This window comes from Ambystoma mexicanum, chromosome 10 (genome assembly GCF_040938575.1).
Source record: "Ambystoma mexicanum isolate Mex_15411 chromosome 10, UKY_AmexF1_1, whole genome shotgun sequence".
In the NCBI taxonomy this organism is placed as follows: domain Eukaryota; kingdom Metazoa; phylum Chordata; class Amphibia; order Caudata; family Ambystomatidae; genus Ambystoma; species Ambystoma mexicanum.
In genome coordinates, this window is record NC_090932.1 from 1195354948 (window position 1) to 1195382738 (window position 27791).

Consider the following 27791-nt stretch of genomic DNA (forward strand, 5'->3'; position numbering starts at 1 on the left):
GGTACAAACTTCAAAAAGCGGGGAGCACAAGCTTCCCTGTCCTTGCCTCCAAACTTTGGAATGCTCTCCCCATTTCCATCAGATCTGATGAATCCTTTAACGCATTCAAGTCCAAAACTAAAGCCTGGCTTTTCAACCAGCACTGAAACCTGCTCGCCACACCACAGCCCTTCTAGCATCGGCCCACTCCTCTCACCTGCTGCAAATTCTTGTCTCTATGCCTCATGTAGAATATTTGCTCTGTAAATTATGTATATTGATATACCCTTGATTATTATGTATGTACATTCTCCTTTTGCTTAATTTCTTATGTATGTATGCTCTGTATGTAACTTTGCACCAGTTGCACCCTGATGTCCCCGGGCCTAATGGTGCACGTTACAAATAAAACAAATACAAATACAAATGTAACATAGAACATACCGAACCCCTGCTTCTGATTTTGATGTGCGCGGACTGTGCGTATGTCTGCGGACAGACGCGGAGAACAACAACACTACCCAAAAACTTAGGGGGTATCTTACATTGTTCTATCATGCTATATAAACACTGAACAACTTCAAAAAGCAGCATATAAACATATTGTATATATTAATAAATAAGAAGTGGAACCTATATATGTAACACATCAACCATCCATTTAAATACCACATGTACTAAAATGGAATATACCAAAACAAAAAAGATATGCTTCCAACGTAATTACCTCACAGAAACTGCACAGCTAGGAGCAACAGCAGACCTACACAACAGTAAGAACACAATTTACCAGAAACTAGTAAGTAAACTTCATTTTTCTTATATATTTCTAAACTTTCTGTATTAGGTACACTAACAGTAATATATTTTCTTTTACACAGAAATGTCCAGTACTTTGGAATGGCTTGAGGAAACTTTCCCACGTGAGGAAATGTCTGAAGACAGTGATACTTATGGTAGACACATCTCTATATAAGCAAATTAATAATCATTACTTTATGTGCACTTAACATATATATATATTTTTAACAGACCATACAAACATTGAGAATAATACACCAAAATAGATTTTAGAAAATACCCTGCAGCGCATGGAACAAAAAATTGACATGCTCATGGAAAATTTCAATCTTTTGAAACATTTTGTGGAGGACCACATAAAAGAAAAAAATAAATATCATTGTCCCACATGCACCTGTTCCCCCTCTCCATGTGCCAGTCAAGTATCCCCAAACCCTCAACACCAAGAAAAACGTTTTGATGAGACTTCTATCCCTTTATCCCCTCCCATCCATCCTCTCCAAACCCCTAACTCCCCTGTATTTGTGTCAGTTTCTGCTTCCCCGTCTCTTTCATAAATTTTGTATCTGTATATAATAAAAGAAAATATTATGTGTGTTTTAATTTGGTCCTTTGTGTCTTATTTTTTTTAAAAAAGGCAGTTAAGGTGTCCGCGGATACCGCGCCTGTCTGGGATGTCCGTAATTAGTGAAATGGGGGTGTCCTAAGAACACTATACCTGTCCGTATTGTCCGCAACCAAGATGGAACTGTTCTTAGAACACACCCGGTGTCCGGGATGTCCGTAATTGGCCAAAATGTAGGTGTCCTAAGGACACTATACCTGTCCGTACAGTCCGCAAGCAAGATGAAACTGCTTTTAGAACACACTTGGTGTCCAGGATGTCTGTAATTAAACATAATTGAGGTGTTCTAAAGACACTATACCTGTCTGAACTGTACGCAAGCAAAATGGAACTGTTCTTAGAACACACCCGGTGTCCGGAATGTCCAAAATTAACCAAAATGGAGGTGTCCTAAGGACACTATACCTGTCCGTACCATCCGCAAGCAAGATGAAACTGCTCTTAAAACACACTCAGTGTCCGGGTATCGGTGTATTTTCTTTCTACTGTTTTTCTTACTTTACTCCTAAAATCTTCACATAACCTTCTCCAAAGCAACCCTTACATTCCAAAACAGAATGGCATTACCCATAAAAGATAAGGAAATGCCATCTTCTTTAAAATAAACAGCATTACTGGAATCAATATTCTCATTATTACAGAAGAACATATCAGCTCTAAGCATGAAAGCACACATGCGTCGGTTGGTTGCACAACTATCAATGTTTGCTGAGGACAAAAAACAGAACAATTGTCCCACATTGACCTAGGTACTAATCCAGAAAAAAATACTTTGGCATTTGGAAGGATGTTCATTACTGCTTGAACCAAGTGTTCCAAATCTGCCAACAAAGTAGGGGCACTGACAGCCCAAATGGAAAGCACCATAGTGCAAAACTACCACATGGGGACTGTTCATCCTGCCCATATCTTCACAAGCTTGTACAATTCCCTGTACATTTCCATCTGGTACAATGCTCCACACCACCTCCACTCCTTTAACATCAAAATTGTTTGCCACATGCCTGCATTGAGCATACTGCTGTAAACCATGCACAAACATATCTCCAAGCACCAACACCCTGACTTTCTCCACCTCTGCCATCTTCACTGCACACAGTCTCTTTCAACACGAATCCACAACCTCAACATCTAATTGGCTGATCCCTACAGTCCCCTTTCCATGCTAGATTTGCTGGAAAAAGCCGGATGTGGCACGCCCTGTCCGTGGACAACAGCAGTGTCCGTGGACCGCATAACTGTTAGACAGCCTTTCTACCCTTTCCACATCACTCTCTGTGTCATTCCCTCATTGGATACAGCTAAGCAGTCACACAACCATCCACCAATCACATCCAAGACCTCTACATCTAACTCCATCATCATAGTTCAGCACTTCAAATGTACTGTTGATCACTCTGAGTACAAGTCTCATATCATTGGAAAGCACCTACTACAAAAACTACTGTACAAGTCTCCAAGATTTCTACTTGCAGCTGAATGCATATCCACATGCAAGAATACAAACTACAGGTATGCATATTTTCTGCACAGTACATGTACAACTCTTATGAATGCATATAAACAGAGTAACTGCCACTTAACCTGTACAACCTATAAAATGAACATACTGTCATTTTTCCCATATGCTATAATGAACTGTCACTTCCAAACCTGTCTGCTATCTACATTTTCTTTTACACACACAGCTATCTAAAAAATTATAATATCAGAAGATGGGAGAAATAACAGTATAATTGTAAAAAAAAACACTTAGTAGTGTATTATAAAATTACACACAGCCAGGATAAGGTCATGCATCTTCATACACTCACAGAGATAGACATTATCATTGAAAGGCTCCCAGCTGCAATAACACCACTGCCTGTAATTCACATCCTTCTGATTTATTACCCACACCTTCACAAATGCATACATTCCATGCTTTTCTACACAGTATCTGCCATTACCTTATAAAAATTGCAAAATAAGTATGTCATTATTTCTTCTTTCTCCTAACATTCAATAGCACAGCCTTAAAAAAACAAGTCATTTCCATACACATAGTATTCTACTCATTTGCACAGCATGCTGAACTAACATATTGTAAGTAAAATATAAAGGCTGCACATAGTTAAAGGAAACTGCATGCACACACCATGTTCAGATATCAAACATAAATACTACTACAAAAACATAAAAATCAACGTCTAAATTAACATCAGTGCTATTAACACACAAAATTACTAACTTCATTCTTTTACAATTGCAGTGAAGACTACTCTCCTGAAAAGCAGCAGCATCTGAAGTACAAACAACAACTCAGAAGAAACCTGCTCATTCCACACAAAAAGAGTAAGTACAATACTACCATAATATTCTTTCTGTTACTCAAACACACTGTGGGGTTGATTCATGGAATTTGTGCCCCGAAAAACAGATATTTGTGCACCATTCTGCTCACAAATCCCAATTTTTTAAACAGGGATTAGCAGGCAGAATGGTGCACACATCCCAGTTTTTCGGTGCACAAATGACATAACTCAGGCCCTAGAATGTTAGTATTACAGAACAAAGAACTGTTTTAATTCTATACCATTAGATTAAGTATAAGTGCTTCTCCTCACCACTAGCTTACTTTCTTCTGTCATCTGAACCCTAGTATAGTAACACACAAATAGAAGAATGGCCTTCCCAAATAGTTGTAGCTGCCCAATGCACAATCACACACCACCACATACATCCTTACCATCATACTCAGACACTCATGCACACAGCACACATACATTGCAGATCATCCCAACCCATACCTTCTTTTTTTTTCAACAGACCCCAAAGAATGCCTACCAAAAAGCAAGTCCGTAGAAAGCAACGCAGAAGTAGAGCAAATGAAAATAAAAGTGTCCAAAATAAGCATCCATCCCTAGCAGAATTTGTACAAAAAGTTCAAACAAGCGATGTAATAGAGTCATTAAGCAAAATGAAACAACCTTTCAGTAGAGAAACTTTGCCTCCTCTATCAAAATGTAAAATGAAACAGAACGTGATTAACAAGAATTCAGCTACCACTACTGCTAACACTGCTCCTATAAATCCTGATGTAGTGGCAAGTAACCATACCAAAAACATTATTTTAGCAAAAATGTTCTGCCACAGAGTCCTTCAGAATCTTATAAAAACAGGAGACAAATCATGCACAACCCTTAAAACCTACTGTAGAAAATTAATCTTAGAAGCTTTGATAGACAGTGCAATCCTTCTCAAAAGGAAGTGATTTATTTTAGTATTAAACAGAATGAAACTACTAACAAAACTAACTACTAAATTACAAAAAAGACTTCTCAATAAACGGAATGAAAACAAAAATAACTTTTTAAATATCTGTAGAGGTGAATGGAGTCAAACCACGAGCACAGAACCATATTTCAATTAAGAAGCATACAAACAAAAGCAAACAAACACAATTGCCATACATTGCAGTGGACGAGGGTATGAAAAACTTAATAATACCATAATGCAACAAGAAATACTGCTTACAAAAATATCCCCAGAAAACTCAATATCACCTCTCCATTCAACTGAACCAGAACGTCCAGTATACAAATGGCCATGCACGTCAATGTGTAACATTGCCAAAAAAAGTTCAAATCTTTACGCCAGTTCCTCAATCAGTATGTGAAAGGCAGAGACAAAATCAAAATGAAACTACTACAACATATGGATAGTACAAGGACATTCATTAGCCTGCATTTCAGGACCTATTTGCAAAAGCACCTTCCATCATATCAAAATGATATCAACACATTATTCAACGATAAGAAATCTAGTCTATAAACTGTACTATGCTAAAAGTCCTGCTTTAGCACTAGCCAATTTAAATAACAATCTTCTACATGGTACAGCCAAAGACCTACTCGAAGAAATAGAAAATATCCAGAAAAAATATTTTGGAAGTGAAAGACACTTACAAAATGCAATAGCTTTACAACAGACTAGCAACAATTGTACAGATGGCAACCTTCTACTACACACATACAAAAAAGAAATACTAACATTTAAAAGTACATCCGCTGAAGTACCAAACCATGTGTGTGTGTGTTGCCTCAGAACTTTTTATAAAAGTAACACAAAAACTGTAGAGGTAACATACAAAATAGAAGACAATGAAGATTCTAAATGGTTTGAATTAGCTCTCTACCTTATAGCAGAAAACAAATACGAAATAACTGACCCCTTAATACTTTGCAGTTACAGCACTACAAAACTTGACAACAACCAAATTCCTTCACGTGCTATCACAAATAACTTGGAATTATTCCCACTGCCAAAACCTCTGCAACAACTCAATTTATATGAGAGCATCATAATTCAAACAGTGCACCCATTTCAAGCAATAATACGTCTTCAACTAAGAACAGCAACATTACCTCCCTCTGAATTAGTGAAAGGCATTCCAGGCAAAGTAGTTTATTTACCAATAGATCTAAAAGAAAATGTGCACACTCTGGGAGTGCAAGGTCCAATAGAGCAATGTTTAATTGTCTTAGTAAATGGTGTACCTACAAAAGACAAAAACATTTGGCAACAACTCGTAGACTTACATAAAGTTAGACAAGCCTTGCAATATCTAAAAGACAATAATGAATAGTGGAAGAAAACTTAAGGGAAACAACTGAAATAATTCAAGAGTCACCAGAAACTGGTAAATTTGAACTTCTAGATCCTGCTACAGTATCCATATTTTAGATCATCATACAATTCATCCATTACACTCTAATGACACCATAGATGATGCACTAGAAACGTACCAAATGCGACAAACCAAAGGATCACCAATCAGCATATGGGAAAAAAGTATTGAAGCACATTCTTTTCCTATACTCTTTCCTACTGGGAAAGGAGGAAGGTACGATGATAGACCCATTCATATAACAGCAAACAAGCCTGCTAAATTACCCCTCTCCTAGTCTACCTTTAGAAGAAATTTTGCTGTCAATGTGATGAATTATGAATGTCACTTACTAACACAAGTCAACATTGGTATACAAATGCGATAATTCTGGACTGTTTTTCTCCTTAATTTGTTCTTTTTTTAAAAATTCTTCTCAAATGTTTGGGATGCCTTTTGGACAGCACACATAGTATGATTTTGTATTGAATTGAATGTAGATTAAAATGTGTTTTTAAATGATTACCTGTTTGGCATAATTACCTGGACAGATGAATTAGATAATCTATCCAGTTGTGTTTGTTTCTTCTGACTCCTTCTAAAGGTAGACTAGGAGAGGGGTAATTTAGCAGCCTTGTTTGCTCTAAACTCCATATAAGTGGTCCCTATACTGCTTAAATTCCCCTAAAACAAAACATTTCATATAACAGCATCAGAATACTGCTTGTTATGAATGTATTCTGAAGATCCCAGATTTGGACAAAATGTGGAATACATATTCCACCTAATCTTTGAAAGTGAACTAGCAACTCTATGTTACAGAGTTGCACACACATTGAAATCAGGAACCCACTTTCAAAATATGTCAGCTGCGCAATTACTACAAAAAGTGCAAGAAAAAGATGAGGTTTTACACTCAAGCATAACAGTCAAGCATAACAAATCTGTTTGCAAACATGCATGGTACAAAAGAATACTGGTTCTGACGTCACGGAGATGTACGTTGTATGATAAGAAACCTTGGCCCACCCACTTGGTTTGTTACATTAAGTTGTGCAGAATATGCATGGGAAGATTTACATGATTTCCTACGCATATCAAACAAAAACAAAACAAATATAGATATACTAACACCTGGAGAACTTTGCTCTCTAGATCCTGTTAATGTTTCAAGATATTATCATCATCGCTTCATTGCTATGCTACACTTTATTTGTAATAAAACTATTCCTCCCCTCGGAGAAGTGCAACACTTCTTTTGGAGAAAAGAATACCAAGCCAGAGGAGCACAACATATCCACATGCTTTTATGGATTAAAGAAGCTCCTAAATTTGGTCAAGACAATGATGCCACTGTTTTACAGTTTATCGAATAATATGTCACTTATGAAATTCCATCAGAAGCAACAAATAGTGATCTTGATGCACAAATTGTACAATTTCAAAGACACAAATGTGGGAAATATTGTTGTCGCAAATATAAAAACAAAGGGAAATACTACACCAAATGCCCCTTTGGTTTCCCTAGACCAGTTACAGAAACAGGTGAAGTGAACAACTTCATGTCTGCAGTTAGAAATAGTGTTAAAGGTAAATCACCTAACAACACATATTACATAAAAAGAACATAAGAAGCAAAATATATCAATGATTACAATGCAATCGTTGCCCTCTTATGGAATGCAAACATAGATGTGCAGTACATTGCAGACAATTCCACTGCAGTTGCACGATATGTTACAGCCTACTTAACCAAAGCAGAAAAAACAGAGCTTCAAGACCACTGGAATGACCTATCATCGAACAAAACATTGTCTCAGAAATTGTACAGCTTAGACATAAAAATGCTCTCTCATAGAGAATGCGGCTGCTTTGAAGCTGCAGATCATTTAACCATTACTGCTTTGTATGGAAAATCTGAAAATATAGTATGGCTAAGTTTTGGTCCTTCTAAATCTAGAAAAAGAGTTCTGAGATCATACAACGACATAGAAACAATAGCCAAAAATGATCCCAACAGCCCAGACATTTTGAAAAACAATTTACTAAACACATACTACCCAAACAGGAGTACCACTTTGGAAACCATGGGCCTCATTCCGAGATTGGTGGTAGTCATGATGCTATTTGCGCCATTATTGCCACCAATAACGGGTCCAGCACAGTTGTTGGTCAATGGGGACTTACCGGTCCATTCCGACCTTGGAGGGACCGGTAAGTCCCCATTGACCAAACCATTCCCCATTCCCATTTGAGCCCGTATAGGGCTCAATGGGAATGGGGAGGGCACAAATAACGGGCTTGCGAATGGCAAGCCCGTTATTTGTGCCCTGGTCCCCTAACGGGACCCGTAAGGTACATTTGGTCCGACCAAACGTACCTTACGGGTCCCGTTAGTGGACCTCAGAATCGGGCTGTAGGGGAATACCGGCACCGGTCTCCTTACCGGTGCCCGGTATCCCCTACCGCCGGACTCGGAATGAGGCCCCATGTGTCTATACCACATAGCGCAAAACTTCACATACAAAAATAATATAAAACCTGATGAAAAAAAAGGTAGATACAGAGTGACAAATTGTGAAGGCAGCTTAGTGAAACTTACCAAACGAAGCTTAATTAATCATATCAAATTGTCATTAAAAACTCCTCAACATAAAGAACTATATTACATGTCCCTGCTACAACTTTTTAAACCATGGAGAAAAGAAGAAGAGATACTAGATATCTATGACTCCTATGAAGATGCTTTCAAAGCAAATGAAAGCACTATAACCGATGTAAACTTCATACAGTACAAAACAATGTTGTACAATGAACAGCAACACGAAGAAAAACTCCAGGCCCAACTAGATAAGGACACTCCTGACATTAGTCAAACTTCTGTAACAAGAAGCCAAACACCACTGGGACAGCCACTAACAGCAATGAGGCAGAATTGGCTATGACAGAAGTAGAAAACACCATGTGTCAATATGAAGAAGATACAGAAGACTTAACTGTACTACAATCAAAACTGAACAAAGAGCAGCGTACAATTTTTCAAGAAGTAACAGAAGAAATGGCACATGGTGTACAACATGAAAATAAAGAATGTACCTGTCATAATTACAAACCTATGCTATTATACATCAGTGGTGAAGCTGGTTCAGGTAAAACATTCTTAATCAAAATCATCAGCAAGTTCGTTCAACAATTGACAAACAACAAACTGTCAGCTGTTGTAACTGCCCCCACAGGTTTAGCTGCCTGCAACATAGGCGGTGTCAATGTACACCAATTACTACTCCTTCCATTAGAACACCAAAACAAATTAGAATATTACAAACTTTCTATAGAAGCTGCAATGGAACTACACAGAGTGTTAAAACAAATGAAAATGCTGCTAATGGATGAAGTGACCATGGCCTCCAACCTAATGTTGGCTTTGATTCACCTCAGATTACAAGAAGTACTCACAACAAACTACGAAGAGCTCTTTGGAGGAAAACACATTATTGTTTTCGGAGATCTTCAATTGACACCAGTGAAAGGTGAACCTATTTTTAAAACCTTAGGACACAAACTCTGCCGTAAAACTGTTGGCAGCATAGGAAATCTTAACCTTTGGCAACATTTCCAATACAGAGAATTAACAGAAAACATGGGCCAGTCTGCAAACCTCACCTATGCCAACATTTTTAAAAGTATTAGCGTTGTTGTACTATCTCAAGAAGGACAAGGAATATTAAAAACCCGGCACATCCATGCACTCTATGGCCATAACTCATGTGCTACTGATGTCATGGAACAATTAGCACACAAAAATGTCAATTGTATGTGCTTGATGCCAACTCTTGGAAGCTGGTCAAAATTCAATGAAACAATGTTGAAAAAAGAAATGTAACCAATAATTGAAATTTGTTCCACAGACAAACTGGACATACATGGTATGACACTACCCATGTGTCAACAAACCACAACAAGACTAAATGCCTTAGAAAACTCTATCTCCAACAAAGCTGGTTTGGAGAAAATGTTAAAATTATCTTTAAACTGTAGAGTAATGCTTAAATGTAACCTTGACGTGGAGCAACGACTAGTTAATGGAGCACTTGGTACAGTTGTTGGTTTTCAAACATACCCATGTGACAACAACATTCAGTTTGTCAATATTCTCTTTGAAAAACTATCAGAAGTAAAAAGGATAGGACGTTCAACAGCTCGATTCCTTCATGTATGTACGCAGAGAACAATTTTCTCTAAATCTAGCATACGCAATCACCATTCACAAATCACAAGGTCTTACCCTAGATAAAGCATTGATAGATATTGGGAACACAGTCTTTAAAGAAGGCATGAGCTACGTAGCGCTATCACACTTATGTACACTTGACGCTCTATTTCGAATCAACTTTGATGCAAGTAAAGTAAACGCTGATATTCCTTGCATTTTAGAATACAATAGACTACATACACTGTACACCCCCATCTAAAAACCTATCCTATTCCAAAAAAAGCAAAACGTTGTAAAAGAAAACTACTTCAAACAGAAATGCAACAGGATCTCACTGCAAATCCTCCAAAGAGAATAAAAGAAGCTAATACTGCATCAATTACTACAACCAAAGAAGAATGTACTACTCAAAGTAACTCAGGTACTTCTTCAAAGAAGCAAGACACACTCCGAAGAAATGACTTGGACACAGAACATTCTGGTCCATTTAAATTTTCAAATATAACTGGTGTAAATTGCTACCCAAATGTAGCAATAAATATTCTATTTCAATTGCCACCAATTGTTGACAACATTTACTTACACAATAAAGACCAATTGTGTTTGCAAATGTTAGTCCTTCATAGAAATGCAAGCACCAGTCCTGACAACACATACAGTGTTCATGGAATAAGACAAGAATTGGACTGCTGTGCTGGAATGGTGAAATTCACTATAAACTCACAAGAAGATCCACAAGAATTTCTAATTTACTTACTACAAGTACTGGAAAACAAAAACATACCTATAAATGAAATCTTCCAGATTTCATACATGTGGAAACATACATGCCCTCGGTGCAACATTATGGCACAGCAACAAATCCCTAATGAACGTTTTGTGTATGTATCCATACCTAACTGTGAATCTGTTCCATTTCAGCAACTTGTACAACATGCAAACCATGGCCTACGGCCTTCAACCATGCACCCAAGACTCTAGGCCCTGGCCACAACCACAGCAGCATATCACACCCATAGATCACACCCATAAAATCGAACATTTTAACTAGCTATGTGGGCTACTGCATTGCATTTCTTATGTCCGCGGACAGCCGCAGTGACCGCGGACATGACGAACACATCAGGGGTGCCTGCAACCTAAACAAACAGAGCATTTGACCCATCTCTTACTCCCTCACCATCCCCAAGCACTCTTACACACCAACACACTTGCCAAACTTGTATTTCTCCCCTGTTTGTCGCCACGCTGCCCGCGGATGTCCGCGGATCCAAGATGGCGGGCGCATCGAAACAATATGACGCACCTCATGCTTCATTCCAGCCAATCAGCGGACACAGTGCATGTCCGCAGACATGACGCAAGCCGATTAATCAATCAGTGTCCTGTCCGCGGATCGAACAGGGAAGTGAGTCCACAGAGTAGACATAGATATCATTAATTTTTAGTGACCTAATTTTTGGTCCTTTTTTAAAAAACTACTGGACGGATTTTCACCAAATTTAGAAAAGCACGCTTTCGGGACCAAGCCGCTGCTCCTGACGCAAATTTGGTGAAAACATTGCCCCCCCCCCTAGACCAAACCTCACCAAACTTTGCAAAGAAATTCAGAGTGGGCCATATACTTTTTTGCAAAGTTTGGTGAGGATTCGTCCAGGGAGAGCGAAGTTATAAGCTACCCAAAAAGTGCTCTTCCTATGGGATTAGCAATTTAACCATAACTAAACAGCCACTACAGTGGCTGTGTAATAAACAGGGCCACACTTTAGTATTTTCTTTGATTAAGACATTTGGAAGACCCTCTGCGCCTGGTGCCTGGGGATTTTTAGACCCTTTATTATGTTCTCTACATCATCCTCAGTAAAGTTAAAATAATGTTCCGGTAATTGTTGGTTGTATCTGGTAGGTTCTTACGATAGTATAATGTCAAGATATAATGTTTCAGGTGTCATTAGCAATTGGATTAATTTCTCTCTTGCCCATTTGTCTGAAATTATGTTTGTTAAAGATGGTTCAGAATGTACGCATATTTTTCCCTTCACAGCTGTATACATAACTTTCCACTGAACAGATGCCGCCATGCCTTTATGCATTCAATGCCAGTTTTTAAATCTCAATCTCAGTTTTTTTATATGGCATTGTTGAATCAGGAAGTCATTACCATTTTTTCAAACCCACCAAATGTCTCTATTCAGTTGTTTTTTTCTTGTTAGAAATAACATGGTCACAGATATCGTTATGTATTTTATTATTTAGGGCTATCTTTTTATCTTTATTCTCCATCTTATCAATCAGAGTATATATGGTCTGGTAATCCTCTACATTAATACATGTGGGTGAATTTTCTTTAATCAGCAGATCTAGTAGAGTAACATTAATTGTATGTTCCATATGCCCCCACCCCCTTCGTGCACACAGGTGTTGCCTGTTTTGCTTGATTCCTCTACCCTGCTCCAACCCCCCCCTTCCCGCCTACTTCTGCAGGAGTCTGTCCTGATACATTCTGGTTTCACCATCACCGTCTTGTGGCCAATGCTCAATTCCACTTTTATGGACTTCATTGATTCAAAGTGCGTCACCCTTTCTCAACTCTCATGCTGGAATTCCTTTGCATCTTGTACTCATGGTGGCCCTGAATCATGCTTTTCCCATCTTCATCTTGTTTCCTGGCTTGCAACATTAGGTGTTGCCATTGACTTCTGCAATTGTATTTGCTCTCCCCTCTTGCTTCTCCACACTTTTTGACTGCGTACTCTGTCTTCTCCCCTTCTCTCCCGTTCTCCCTTTTCCTATTTCCACCCCTCCTCCCCTTACTTTCTTCTATGCACTTAATCTATCAGAATTGTCCCTGGACCTAATTTGATAGCTACCTCGTCTGTCTCCTCCCCCCTCCCAAGACCTCCTCCAGCACTATCTGAAATGTCGTCAGGCCTAGTACGATAGTCACTTGTTTTGTTCCTCTCCTCCCTTTCTGCACCTCTCTCCCTCACCTTTTGTTTTCTCCGGCTCTACCAGAAATGTCGCGAGGCCTAGTATGGTAGTCACCTGTCTGTTTCCATTTCCTTCCCACTCTCCCCCTCCCTTCCTTATCTATGTCTTAGCTCTTGCACTATCTGAAACGTCATCAGGCTGAGTATGATAGGTAATTTCACATCCTTACTGCTCATGGCCTGTAAGAATGTAATTGTATTTTTCTCTTGTTCCCTCCCTTGCCTTGACGCAATTTTAAACACTTTGGGGGTCATTACGACCCAGGCGGTAACCATGGCGCTATTAGCGCCATGGTTGCCGCCGGTATTTTACTGATTGCGCCATGGTGAATGGCGGAATTACCACCCCATTCCAAGGTTGGCGAGGCGGTAATTCCCCATTCACCATTGGCCCTTCCCCATTCCCATTTTTGCCCCCATAGGGCTCAATGGAAATGGAGAAGGTGGTAGTTACGGTACCACAAATTGCGGTACTGTAAATACCTCCAAGATCCCTTTGCCTGTCCAATCCTTAATGGCTGGTAAAAACCAGCCGTTAAGGTTGGGACCCGCAAAGGGACCTCGTAATTAGGCGGTAAGGGGTTAACGGCGCCGCCACCTTTTACGGCGCCGTTAACCCCTTACCGCCTGGGTCGTATTGAGGCCCTTTGTGTATAGGCGCTATATAAATAAACTATCATGTAAGTTACCATCTGTCCATTGAATTCTAATTCCCCCTATAATGAGAAGGAGATTACCAATTATCTGCTCTTGTGGTTGCTTTAGTCTACTGTCAAGAGAAAATTCAACCACAACATGATCAAGTTGTTAGGTATGAGCACACAATTATTCACATTTGTCAAACCAGAGTCATTAGTCAATACAAAATCAATCTAATGAAAATTGAGAACCATTGGACCATGTATAAAATAAATATTTGTTTGCAACATTAATCATTTGTAGCAATTGGTATGAATGGATAATAGACAGCCAGGGACTTGAATCATTTGTCATCTCATCTTCTTCACTTCTGATTACACACATAAGATGGTCATTTTTTACATAGTAATAGTCTTGAGAAATAATAACTTTCGTATTAGGAAAGGAAGGACTTCAGTAATTTAAATCTCCCGCTATATAGTATTTACCATTCAAATGTATCCTAGTCCATACCTCAAGCAACAATTCCATTTGAGTAATTATCAACACAGATTTACTGTTGCCTGGAGGATTATAAACATGTATCGATAGTACTACTTTTTGTTTCCATCGACCTACCATTCAATGGTAGTTGCCAAAACATTTTCAGATTGATATGTAGGTAGTAATTATTTAGCCTTCAGGTGCATGGCAACAGCAGTGATCAACCCACCAAAGGTCGACCACTCATGTTGTTCTGGGCTTTTCTTTGAAAGATAACATATCCCTCCATAAACAAATTCTGCATTAGCCTTGTTTCCATTAACGATGTTGCCTGCAATAGGATTATATCTGAGGAGAGTAAATGATATAGACCCAATAGATTATCCATAAAGAATCTGAAACCCCTTGTGTTCCATGATCGGGTAGTAACAAGCTCTAGTCATTCTACACCATCAAATTCAGTTTTTCAAAAGAATGTCAATTTCAGCTATTAGAAATGTTTAACTTAGATTGTAAGAAGGAGCAAACCTTAGCAACTATGTTTTTTAATACCATCCTCAGTCAATTGTACTCCAATAATGTCAGTCACAATTTTCTTTTTAACATTCAGGTAAAGACTTCTTAGGAGGGGTTCTACTATTTTTCATCTGCAAGCCAGGAATAAATCCCTGGGTGTTCCTTCCTATTATTTCTTGGGACGTAATCAGAACAATTTCACATTTTTTGTTTGTTTCTTGACATGTCATATTTTTTGCAAAGGTTGATCCCAGTGTTTGTGTTGCTACAGTAAATATAGGGTTGTTCTTATTTCCCAATATTGATTTTTGTAATATTAAATGATTTCACTTTTGGGTTCTCTTTTTACCAGTAGTACTTGGTTTCACGCTATTGACTGAGGTAGAAGAGACTTGGGCATTCAAATTACTAGTGGCATTCATGCCATTCCTTAAGCCTGATTGTACCTCGTTTATGCAAGCCTCACCCATTCCTTGTGGGCATACATTTTGTCAAGGCTGAGTATCTTGGATTACAATTATCGGTATATTTGAAGATTCTGCTTGACATAGTTCCTCATTTCGATGAACCCCAACTAGAGACGGGGGGAGCACAATCCATTAACTGTGAACCCTGGGAGGCCTTAGTACGCCCGGTCCTCGGTGGGTGGGGATCCCGCACAAGATACCCGAGGAGGGAACCAAACCCCCAAACTTAGTCATCTCCAGCCCGGGGTAGGGGGAAGGCCCTAACAATCCCATGCCCACAAACCACTAGAGAGTAACAGAGGACCACCATGCGCAGTACCTGGTGAATAAACTGCTACAAAACGCCCAGCACACAGCACGGACAGAGACGATAAGCACAGAAGTCTGAAGCAACAAGGTAACCACCCACCCCTAACCCTCAAGTTCTGCATACAATTCTTAAATGCAACACCAACACAAACACAATCACCTCTCTGCACAGCAATCTGCATGCACTTCACCACACTGCAACGACAAACACACCATACATAGCACTGCACAACAGCACATGGGAATCTACTGGGACAACTTCAGTGGTGAGAATGCGTGGTATAAATGAACTTTAACATGAAAATTAATATTTCGATTTTCCTGCCCAAAAAAGTCTTGCGTAGATGAGACCATGGGCCTCATTACGACCTTGCCGGTCCGGAAACAAGGGTGCCGATAAGCTTACCGACACAGTTGTTTCCAGACCAGCATATTACAGGTCTGCCTGCCGGAGCCGCAGTGCCCTACAGGTCTGACCTTGCCAGGCACAGTGGCCACGGTAGGCAGACCGGTCACGGAAGCACCTGCACTGTTTAGCAATGGTGTCGGTGCTTCTGTGTCCTATGGGACTCTATGGGAATGGGGACTTACATTTTACCGGCGCCTGACTTTCCGGGCCACCTGGGTTGTAATCTCTCAGTGGCACCGGAAAGTCAGGCGACAGTAAATATTTACGGGTCCGGCGGCAATCCGGGGTTACTGCCAGACCCGTAATGCGGCCCAATTTCAACTAATTTAGATAATTTTTGTTTTATAAATTGTTGATATTTGTGTAAATTATTATATAGTGAGAAAAGCGCTTTGAGTATAATTAAGAATTCAGGTTCTGATGGTGGGTCATCCATACATGATGCAACCGAAGAAGAAAAACTTGATTGATGTCTTGGTGAAGATGCATATGCGTTCATTGCATCTGGGTTCATTCTGGTGTTTTAGCCAAATTGGTAATAGACTAATGTTCTATTCTTGAAGTGTCTTGATCTCCAATAGGTGTAGTGGTTTTATCAGCAATCGATTCTGTTTTCAAATTTAAACATACAATGATTGTCAATTGGATTTTCTAATGACAAATTAGGATCAGTGGTAGCTTTATTAATGGTTTCTTCAGGCATGTCTGGGGAAGAGGACTCGACAGTGGCAGCCCTCATTGATGGTATGAGTTGTTAGCTTTCCTCAGTCGTTCTCATCAATCCCATTCATGTCGCAAATGGTATTCATGATACAAACCGCAATCCACTCGGGTTATTTATTAAGTTTCTTGAAATTCCTCTTTTCAAACTGTGACTCGCTGTTACAACGTGGGCGCAAGCAGAGCGTTCTGGCATTTCAGTGAATTGTATTGGGATAACAACAAAATGCCCAGCATATACTATGAGAGTCACGGCCACAGTCACAATAGTTGCAATACCACAGCCATTTACTTAGAGCAGCGGTATATCGGCACTTATTTGTTCAGAAGAATGGTAATATTAAAGGGCCCCCGTAGCCCCTAGGAGCCACAAGAAGCCACTTGCTTAACCACTTCAAGATGAGGGGGCATCTCTGACAAACTCCTCCTGTGCAAGTTTGAATAGAGGGGAGCAGGCAGGCGATGCACCACTGGTTAAAAGCACAGAGGGGAGCAGGAAGTAAAAAGAGCCCTCTGGCAGACTTCACTTGCCGTCCTGTTTATGCATTGAGCTATTGTATCTAATGCAGCTGCACAACAACACGGTCCAGGGCACCACTAAATCTACCGAAGCAGAGGGCTCATCACCATCGAAAAAGGGCACATCCTGCTCAAGCTTTCCAACTGCTTGGGATTTAGCCTGGGAGCCCCAAAACCGCAGCCACTCAAAACACTAGAGGGGAGTGCAAGGCCATCACGAGGGGTGGGGGGGGACGGAGGGGCAGACTGCCCCAGGCCTCGCGCTTGTGGGTGGCCTCGTGGCGCCATCTGCTGAGTACAAAGCAGCACAGTCCACCGTGTCCTTTTATTCACACGGGGACTGTGCTGCCCCTCAATGATTTTGCTGTTTGTTACAAAGCCGTTTGGCTCTGCAACAAACAGCAAAATAATGGGAGACAGCAGAGCTCAGAAATTAGCTCTGCTGCCTTCCGTTCCGTTATTCAGCTAACAACGTGGACATGCTGCATGACAAGAGAGGACTCCTCTCAGTCAGTGTGTTCACGTTGCTCAGTGTGACCACGCTGACTGATGGGAGAGGAGTTCTCTCCTGTCAGGCAGCGTGTCTACGTTTCGGAGTGCCGTGGCTGCCCGGGTGCTTTTGAAAGGTGCATGGAGGTAAGGTAAGTGTTGTTATTTTAAATTGAATGTGTATATATGTGTATTTAAATTAAATGAGTATGTATATGTGTACAAATGCATGCGTGCATCTTGATGGTTATGTTTGTGTCAATGCTGTTTTGGGTTTTATGTATGTGTGCATTTAAGTTGTGTGACTGGCGGATGAATGCATGGGTGAAAGTGTTGAATGTGAATGTGTGAGCTCACCCCTAATGCAGGCCACTTAATTAAGGGGTGGGGTCATGGCATCAGAGGTGCAAATGGGCAAAAATGTTGATGTGCCAAAAGGGGCTGGGGGGCGGGACTACCACTTCAAATGTTGGGAGAGGCACTTCAGGGGCTGTGAGGGAGGGGCAAACTTATTAGTGTGGAGACATCTAACATCTTTCCACATTCGAATGGGACTATTCTGGTGAAGCTTCAATGTTAGAAGCAACTAACTCTCTCCTTAATTTCTGAAATGCACACTGCTGTGAGAATGAGATTTCTCATGTCACCACTTCCCTTATAATCACTCCACTGGCATGCAAGTGCTAACATCACTTTTTCAATTACCTAAACATGAATGCACATGAATGCAGGTGATAAACGTGAAATGTTTTATGTTAGTAATTGCAGGGCCTTTGTTAACAATGAACCGCAGGCACCGTTTAATGAATTTGCTGTGTTCTGTCTGGCCACGACTTTGTTGGTCAGCCCGGCAGGGGGTGGATGACTGTTTTGAAATCTGATAGTGAGAGGGGCCAATGTGGGGCCAATAAAGCCATTGCGCTGTCAGTCTCCCGACTAAGGGATGGAGTCTGGGTCTTTCACCGTTTGCAGTTGAAATGGGCCCCTAAGCAGCTGTCCCCATGGTGGCAGTCTTACGACACAGAAACCTACTGAAAATCTGCAGTTTTTATCCACCTTGCTGCATTATTTTGACTTCATTATTGATTTAATCCCTCCACAGGTGTCTTGGCCTATTGTTCCAATCTGTACAGCCACAGGAGCCCCCCAAACATCACAAAGAAATGGGCCTCCACCAGCCCTAACACATCTTTAACCAGCTCTGCTCCCACTTCCCTCCCAATTCCCTAAGCCCAGCTGGGAAGCTAAATAGCTATTTCACCTTCCCTTTGACCAGTATTCGTACCTTTCACCCTAATTCAGAGGCTGTTTGCTTTCATGATACTATGGTAATCTCTGGAGAGGTAGGCCATCTAAAAGCTGAGACCAGAAGTTAAGACTTAATCAAAGTTAGTCTGTTGATCTTGCATGGATATGCTTTGTGCTCTGCGTGTTTGATGCTGCTGCCACTCCTTAACGAGTGCTATGAGCTGGCAACACACCGAAAGAGGCCTTCTCCCTCAAAGTTGGAGGGCTTCAGCCCTCCCTAGTCAGGGACTGGCGCCGCCCATGCAGCCAGGTTGAGTTAACAAAGCCCAGCATTTTGTGAGGGGGCTAGAGCCAGATCTGATCAATGGTGTTGCACCCTGTGTGTCTTTCACTGAAGTCCTTTGAAAACAAACATTGGCAAAGACAACAGTTTTGTCTTGTGCTTAAGTAGTAGGCATTTGCCAGGCACTGCTATTAGATGCTCAGGTAGTCAAACCAGTTTGAATCTGCTACCATAAATGGCCAGGTAATGCCTTTCCCATGCCTACATGAAAGCCCAAACTGTTATCATTGCCAATGTTTGTTTTGCTTTACCCTTGGTGCACAAGACTATGCATCAAGCTTAAGGCAAACATACTACTTGGCTAAATTAGCGCATATTGAATTTAGGCCAATCTAGCCAGTAATAACACTTATGGTGCTCAGTCAGCCTGGACATGCTTTCTGTGGCATGGCATTTTTACTGGCTGGGAGTCTGTCCATGGTAATAATGGCATATATTGGTGCAGCCTGCATGGACATATATGGGAACAACCAGCATGAAATTATTTTTATACTAGCATATGTTGTGTGCAAACGTGGCACAACATGTATTGGAAAATGTTCCTGTGCATGGGTGGTGACTTGCAACTATTGGGTTTTCCATGTGCTTCCATACAAACCCAATTGCAAACTGTATGTATTTCTACCCAATTTTACAAAGAAAGTGCTGTAAAATGCATAATTTTAACCCAATGTTTCAGAAATGTTCTTGGGATTGAGAAACCCCCTTAAGCAACCCTTGTTTGGTTTTGGCTCCCACATTGTGCTCTGTCGATCCTGCATAATTGGCACACACATTTAAGCCTCTTCAGTTCAGAAATTTACCAGCCTCCACTGTACGTCATCTATCTGTCACTGTGTATGATGTGTGTTTTAATGCGCACACAGGGGCAGGGTGCTCCTTAATGCTGGCATCATGCCCCACATGCTGTCATGCCATCCTATGTATATTAATGCATATGATACAAATGTGAATCTGGCATAAACCTTTCTTCAGTAGAGAAAACTAACTTTGTTGTAGTTGTTTGGCCGTTGTAGTAATAAACTATATTAGGGTTCCTCCACACAATCTCAAGGGGAGATTTCTTGAGGCCTGTTTGCGGAGGAGCCGCCACTGGCCCAGTGCAGAAAATCATAAAGGGGCCTCGTTTTGCCTCAGGCCTCACTACATCTTGTGACAGCCCTAGGGGAGAGTCAGATTGCAAGGGTCGCCACCTTGCAGCATAAACTAAAGAAAAAGGCCTAACAAAACATACTGTAAGAACAAGAAAATATCAAGGCTGAGTACCAAAAAGGGAAATACACCAATAACAGGCTAGAAAGATTCAGAGATTTTTACTCTGTACAGTTACAAAAAAACACAGATAGCTATCTGGCTCTCAACACCCTGCAATGAGTACCAGCCCGTCAGAGAGAGGAGAGAGCGTCCTGGACATTAGAAACATTTGTGCTTTTATACAATTCTGAGTAATATTGTCCAGCCTCTCCACATGTTAATAATTCGTGGTCTAGAGTCTGTGCCTAGTTCACATTTGGTTCACATAATATTTTACAAAGGATTATACATGTTTGTATTTCCACAGTGATACAATGACAACATATGTTCTCTGTGGGATGTTTTTACCCATGCATCCGAGCCCTACCTCAAAAACTGTGCAGTACTGGCATTGAAAACATCATGATGGCCAGAGATTCCCAGAAAATGCCCAGGGAAGTGCATGAAGAATAGGCTGCCACCCATTTTGCCGATGTTATGGGCACAGAAGGGCACTGCCTAAAACCACCATTGGACTACCCACACAGTAGCCTGAAACCATTGGGAATGGCAATGCTGATTGCCAAAAGCAACCTAGAATTGTGGGGAATTCATTTTCTTAAATCCCAAAAAAAGGGTGCATTACCAGTACTCACCATTATCAGAAAGCCGGCGTTTTAAAACAACACCAGACTTTTTTTTGTGTAAAACTGAATAAATGAACCCAAAGCAGGCCAAAGAAAGACTTACTGAGAGGTGGATACAATGTAAAGTTATATTCTGAAGTGACTTGAAGGTTTATAACAAGACTGGCTGAGCTGTGGATTTCAGCAGTTTAAGTAAATTTGGACTGAAAGACACTAAAAATCTAAATGTTTAAAAGAAATGAGTGACCTACTTTTGAGTGTCACATAGGTTTCAATTGTTTAAATGTCATAGTTTTAAACTTAGAATCAGCATTCTAGCTGCATATGTAAAAATGGTTAGTTTTATTTGAATGCAGAAAACTGGGTAACTAAAAGTGACATTAGCTGGGGCCTGGGTTAAGGAACTGAATTCTGCCCACCAGCTACCCCCGACAGGAGTTGAGACTTGCACAACAGCTGTGTTCCCAGGCTTAGCTGCCTTTTGCTGTTCCCACCAAAAGGCATATGACACTTCTCTGATTGAATTACCTGGGCTCTGCAGGAAATTGAACAAAGCCCTGTCCTGACTCAGGCAAATGTTTTATTGGTGGGAGTCGTAAATGTGGCTTCCTCCTGGAAGGAAAGGGGAGGAGCACTGCCTGTGAGAGCAAGCTGGCTTGGCAGAACTGGAAAAACCAGAAATTCAACCTTCTGCTGGGGGGAAACCACACCCCTTTGGGGCCAGAACATAACTCTAAAAAAATGGATCATTCATAGAGCGGACTTGTGAAAATTATTTAAATGATACCATAATTCTTGTGATTTTTCTGCCCACATTTTAAGAGGTTTTTACAACCGGTGGTATGATCTGGGGGCAAGCTAGCAGTTAAGAGGGTATTACTTAAAATGTATGCATGTTAAAAATCTGACACTTCATCAATTAATGTCCATACTCCTTGCGCACATGTGTGTAAATTTGGGTTAATGTCCGATATTGCAAAACCAGTTAAAAAGTGCAAATGTTGCCATTTCTGAATGCAAGCCCCCAGGAAGAGCAGATTTGGTCAGGGTATACCTCCTGTGATATGTTATGGGTGCATGTAATTTTGAACAAATGTGTACCTGTGCAAATATGTCTTTTTGATCAAATATAGATTGTGTGCAGTTTGACAGGGGAGTGTCCTTTATGAAAACAATTATATGACATCATTCTGACACACAATCCTGCTCTCCAGTGAGAACGCAAAGAATTCTCCAACCTATCAGAACTCTGAAGGGGTTGGGCCTAGAAAGCTAGCCTCTCCACCCACTTTCAAAACACATAAAAGCAGACAGTCAGGACAGATAGGGACATTCAATTCCATTTGCTGCAACGCACTCTGCCGGACCACACAACATCCAGAAGATACTAGATTCAACACTTAGACTTTAAAACTCCAAAGAACTTGATTCAGAACTCAAAGCAAGGGCCTAAACCCACAAACTGAGAACTCTTCTCAGTGGGCCTCAGCATCCAGCAAACCTAACAGCGATAGCAGCATCCAGGAGCCGTGCAGATCAGCGCTGGGTCCAGAGAAAGCTGTGCAGAAAGATCCAGAAGCAGTGCTGTACCCAGAGAAAGCAGAGCAGTATCCAGATCCAGAGGCATGCAGAGCTGACCCAGACCGCTGTTCGCAGAACCAGAGAGCTGACCCAGACCGCTGTGCGCAGAGACCGTCCGTGGCGAGTGAAGAAAACCTGACCAGATCCGTGGCGAGGCCCATTCTATTTCTAAATATATTGTGAGTACCTAGCAGAACCAACTAAACTGTCTCCTAACTGTCACCTGTCATTTGCAAAGCTGTCACCTGTCATTTCTAGTTGCTAGCTGTAACTTGTCACTTTGAACTTTTAAAATTTCAAATCTGAAAAACGACCTTTACCATATCGCTCATATCTCCGTGACCGTTTGTCTTAGAGACTTGCAGTAACTTTCTACTGAAAGCTGGGAATCTTGGCTTTTCAACGAACATAGCATTACTACTCCCTATACTTTTGCCGCAATCACGAAAAATGCACCCGCAAATTTCTCCACGTGTGAAAACAGCAGCTTCCTTGCTTTCATTTGCCAAAAATTCGTTTAACCTGCCAATCATTCCTATAACATTGCTAAAGTAAGCCTGAACTTATTTAAACCAACTAATCCTCAACCTGAACCTCCAGAGGGAATTAAAATAATTTTAGCACATTTTCCAATATATTGCTATCACATTTTAAAGCATTTTGAGCCTGTGTAAAACTCATACCTATTCTCCTCTAAGCTTGCTGGGAAACTGGAACTCTGTATTACATTGTGATTGTATACCTGAACTGTGTGCTCTTCCTTCCATCTCCTTACATTGTATAGGGGGGGTGAATTGCCACAAAGGGAAAGTGATTACCTTGTCTTTTGTGAAACCATCTCAGTTTATCTTCTATACTGCATTTCATTCATTCAACCTTGCATTTCCTTGAACCCTATAAAGCATTCTCTACCACATTATTCTTCTGTCCCTATTTACCAGTGTGCTACCTTATCCATTTCATGTCAACTCCTTAGTGATTATAAAGAAGTGTGCTAGTGCCAGATTCTCCGTTGTTAATCTTTATCATATCAGATTAAGTGTGATATTCAATTATTAAGTTATTATAAAGTGTGATATATATATATATATATTATTTAAATTCTCAAATAAACCTTTTAACTTGCAAAACAGAACTACTTCTTGGCTCAGTGGGGTCAGGGGGATTCCAAGAGAGGGGTGTTATATAGGGTTAGTCATCCAGAACGCATGAACTGGACATAAAGATATATCAATAAGGGTTTTCATTCAGTATTCTAGACTAGGCGTTGACTTAGCTGTAGTGTTGAATTGAATCCACTTACAAATTGGGGGCTCGTAGCCGAGGATTCCGGATCAGATCTATCACTTGTGCAGATTAATACAGTGTGCCAGCTGACCAGATACACATATCCGGTCGGATCACCACCCTGTGTTACGCTGTAAAGCACTCCTCAAAGGAACGCTCTAAGGAAAAGGTCTGTTTTGCAAAAATAAAATACAAACTTCTGTAAGTCAGGAAGGAACTCAAATTCCAGAATGACGACCTTGGTAGATATGAAAATAGCCAGAGAGCACTTCTTACATAAGCTATTTGTGAGAGGTGAGTGGACTCATCAGGACCAGACGGTCTGGTTGCAAGCAATCGCACCCCAGATCACGGAAACAGGGTCAGATAAATGGAGAGACCAGGGTCCCTTACATGTGGCCCTGAGTGAACTATATATGTCCTCTAAGGCCAAGGATGAGCACAACAAGATTGCCAGGGTAGCGGCACATTTATATTTACATATGGGAGCCATGCAGGACAAATGTGCTGAAGGCCAAGATCTGGCGAGTAGGCAACTGCTGGCATTACAGAAGGCCGAATCTGATCTGGACTCTTCTGAGCAGAGGCTGCAGAGGAGCCAGGAGTCAGAAAATGATAGTAGGCAGTATATCATTAAAATAAAAGAGGACATGGATATACTGCAACAGGAAAAGGCTGACCAGGATACTAGACTTCTGGCCCTGCAGAAGGAGCACCAAGACAGTTTGGACTCCTTACTGCAGAGCCAGAAAAAGCTGGAGCAACAATTAGACTTTAACAGGGCATGCACGGAGCAGGTAGCCACCCTGCAAAGTCATCTAGATAGAGTGAAGGCAGAGAGCAACAAGCTGATTTTGAAAGACCTGGATACCCAGGCAGAGTTTGATGAAGAACGCCAGAAAGCTGGTGCCTTTCAAAGGCAGAGGGACGATCTGGCGGCACAAATGCAAGCTCTTAGTCAGGAAAGAGACGCCTTAGGCCAGGAAGTCTGCCATTTAAAAAGAAAAACAGAAGAAAATCACTTGGCCCTCCAGGGGCTGGGTGACCTCCAAAAAGAACACCAGAACTTGTTAGAACACACCAGGAGGGTGAAGGATGCTCTGGCAAGAAAGGCCAATAGGGACACAGCTCAGGAGGTAACCCTCCTGCAGCAAAGACTGGCCCAGTGCTCCAGGACCAATCAGGAGGCACAGAGAGAGAATGAGGCTCTCTGCCAGCACAATGATAGACTCCAACAACAAGTAGCGATGCAGGAGAGACTGATAGAGTCTAGTAAGGCCTTAACTGAGGAACTGAAGGCACAGGCTCTTGCATTGCAACAGGGAGCAGGGGCGGATAGAGATGAGGTTCGCTGGGAAAGAGAAACTCCTGAGCATAACCCCAGGAGCCCTAGTACCAGAGGCCTTTATCTCTCTCAGTCCCTGGACTCTGCCACCCCCATGTCCCCTGGCGCACATGAGCACAGGCCACAGGGATGGCAGATTACTATCCAGCCAGAAGCATGGGGCTCATAGGCCAGTACCACCCAGGAATGGAGGGGCGAGCATCCGGGTATGGGCACCCAAGCACAGTGCAATTTAATGGGGAACCCCAGGAGAGTAGGCCCATTAAGGGCATCCTGAAAACCTCTGCCCAGTTAGGTCAGTGGGGGGGGTTACCCATCAAATCCCGGCAGCAAGGAGGGATCTGAAGACTCCTTTGAGCGGTACAGGACACAGGAGACCAGGTCCCCACATTCTGCCAGCCATTCCCAGGCTCGCAGAATCCGGGAAAACCTGGAAGAACAGACGGGAACCTCTGGGAGCAGTGCCTCTGAGTCAGGAAGGAAACACCCTGAAATTCTTTACTAATCCACAATCAGAAACTACCACTCCTATAGTCCAGAAAGATGTGAAATCAGCTCAGAGCCTGGCTGATATTCAGCAAATTGGAGAGCAGTTGTTCATCCCTGTTCAGTTAAATGATGGGAAGGACTCTGTTCTTGCTCGAGTGTGCGTGAACAATGGTAAGAGCTTCATCAGCGAAGCCATGTTTCGCCAACTCCCAAAAGATCCAGCCATTCCCACCTTCAAACTGATAGACAAATGGGAAATGGACCTGGAAGCACCTAATTCCAAACATCTCCTGCCAAGCAGGTGTATGCTCAAAATCTCCATTGGCAACAAGAGCATAGTCCACAATTGTTGGGTCGTGCGAGACGTCCCTGCCGCCTTTTACTTACGCAGTGACATTCTCAATCGCTTTGCCATTAGTTTGGACCTAATAAACTTCAAAGCTTGGTCCCGATTAGCGGATAATCCCATGGGCTTTGATGATCCAGAAAAAGCATTTAGGTCAGCTCAATTGCTACCTTATGCAGTTGAAATTCAGATCAAAGAGGAAGTCACCATCCCAGAAAGGACCCGACAATTCTCCCTGGAAGTGAAAGCTAAAAGAGGACAATATCTGCAAAACCCTGATGCTTACATACATCTAAACGCTTCTCTCCAACAGCAAGGGTTGGGGGTAAACCCAACTCCATTAGTCAACATAGAACATGACACCATTCCAATAGAGGTGGATAACAGCGACTTAAAGAGTATTACTCTAGCCGCAGGCACCATTATTGGAATGGCGGTTGATGACCGACATTTTTCCATTGATTTAGGTAATGAACTGTTAGGGCCAATCCCCAAGGACTGCGTTGACAGTGACAGTGAGGACAATACAACACCAGACAGGATTTTTACCCGGCATGGGGGGAACTTCCTGGTGTACACTTCCTGCCCCTATGGTAAGGAAGAAGTGACTTGTGACTTCAGGAGGGATGAGGTGATTTTCCAGGTCCATGAGGACTGCCTTTCCCACCTGAAGCCTCCGGTCCAAATCAGCACTCTGACCAGGGACTTCTCCACCCAGCTGGAGGAGGCCGCGGAGATAGCCAAACCAGAAGTCTTTCCAGGCTTCAGGCAGATGGTGGAAGAGAGAGTCAACCTAGCTGATGCCTGTGTGACTCTGGAACAAAAGCAAAAGTTGAAACAAGTTTTCTTGGATTTCCAAGATCTCTTTGCGGTAGACTCATATGACTGTGGTCGCACTGACATCCACACAACAACAATCCCCACGGACCCTGGCATGACTCCTGTGTTTGTGAAGCAATATCGATTGCCTCTCGCATCATTGGAGTCCCTTACTGAAATAATTAAGAACCTTGAGTCCCGGGGAATAATCCGTCCAGTCCACAGCACCTTCAATAATCCGGTGCTGGGAATATTGAAGCCAAACGGCCAGTGGAGACTCTGCGCCGACCTCAGGGAGCTCAACAAACGGGTCCATACTTCCCGATGGCCTCTGCCCTACATTGACCAAGGGCTGGCCCAGATCCAGGGGTCACAGGTATTCACTGCAATAGACCTGACCAATGGATACTGGACCGTGCCGGTCAGTAGGGAGGACCAATACAAGCTGGCTTTTACCTTTGGGGGCCAGCAGTATACATGGACCCGGACTCCCTTCGGATACCTTAACTCCGGTAATGAGTTCAATATTTTCCTACATAAGGCCATGCCCGACCTGGGTGCGAGGGGTAACCTGGCTTATGTAGATGATGTCCTCATCAAAAGTTCATCTGTGGAGGAACACATAGCGGAGATCCGTTATGTTCTG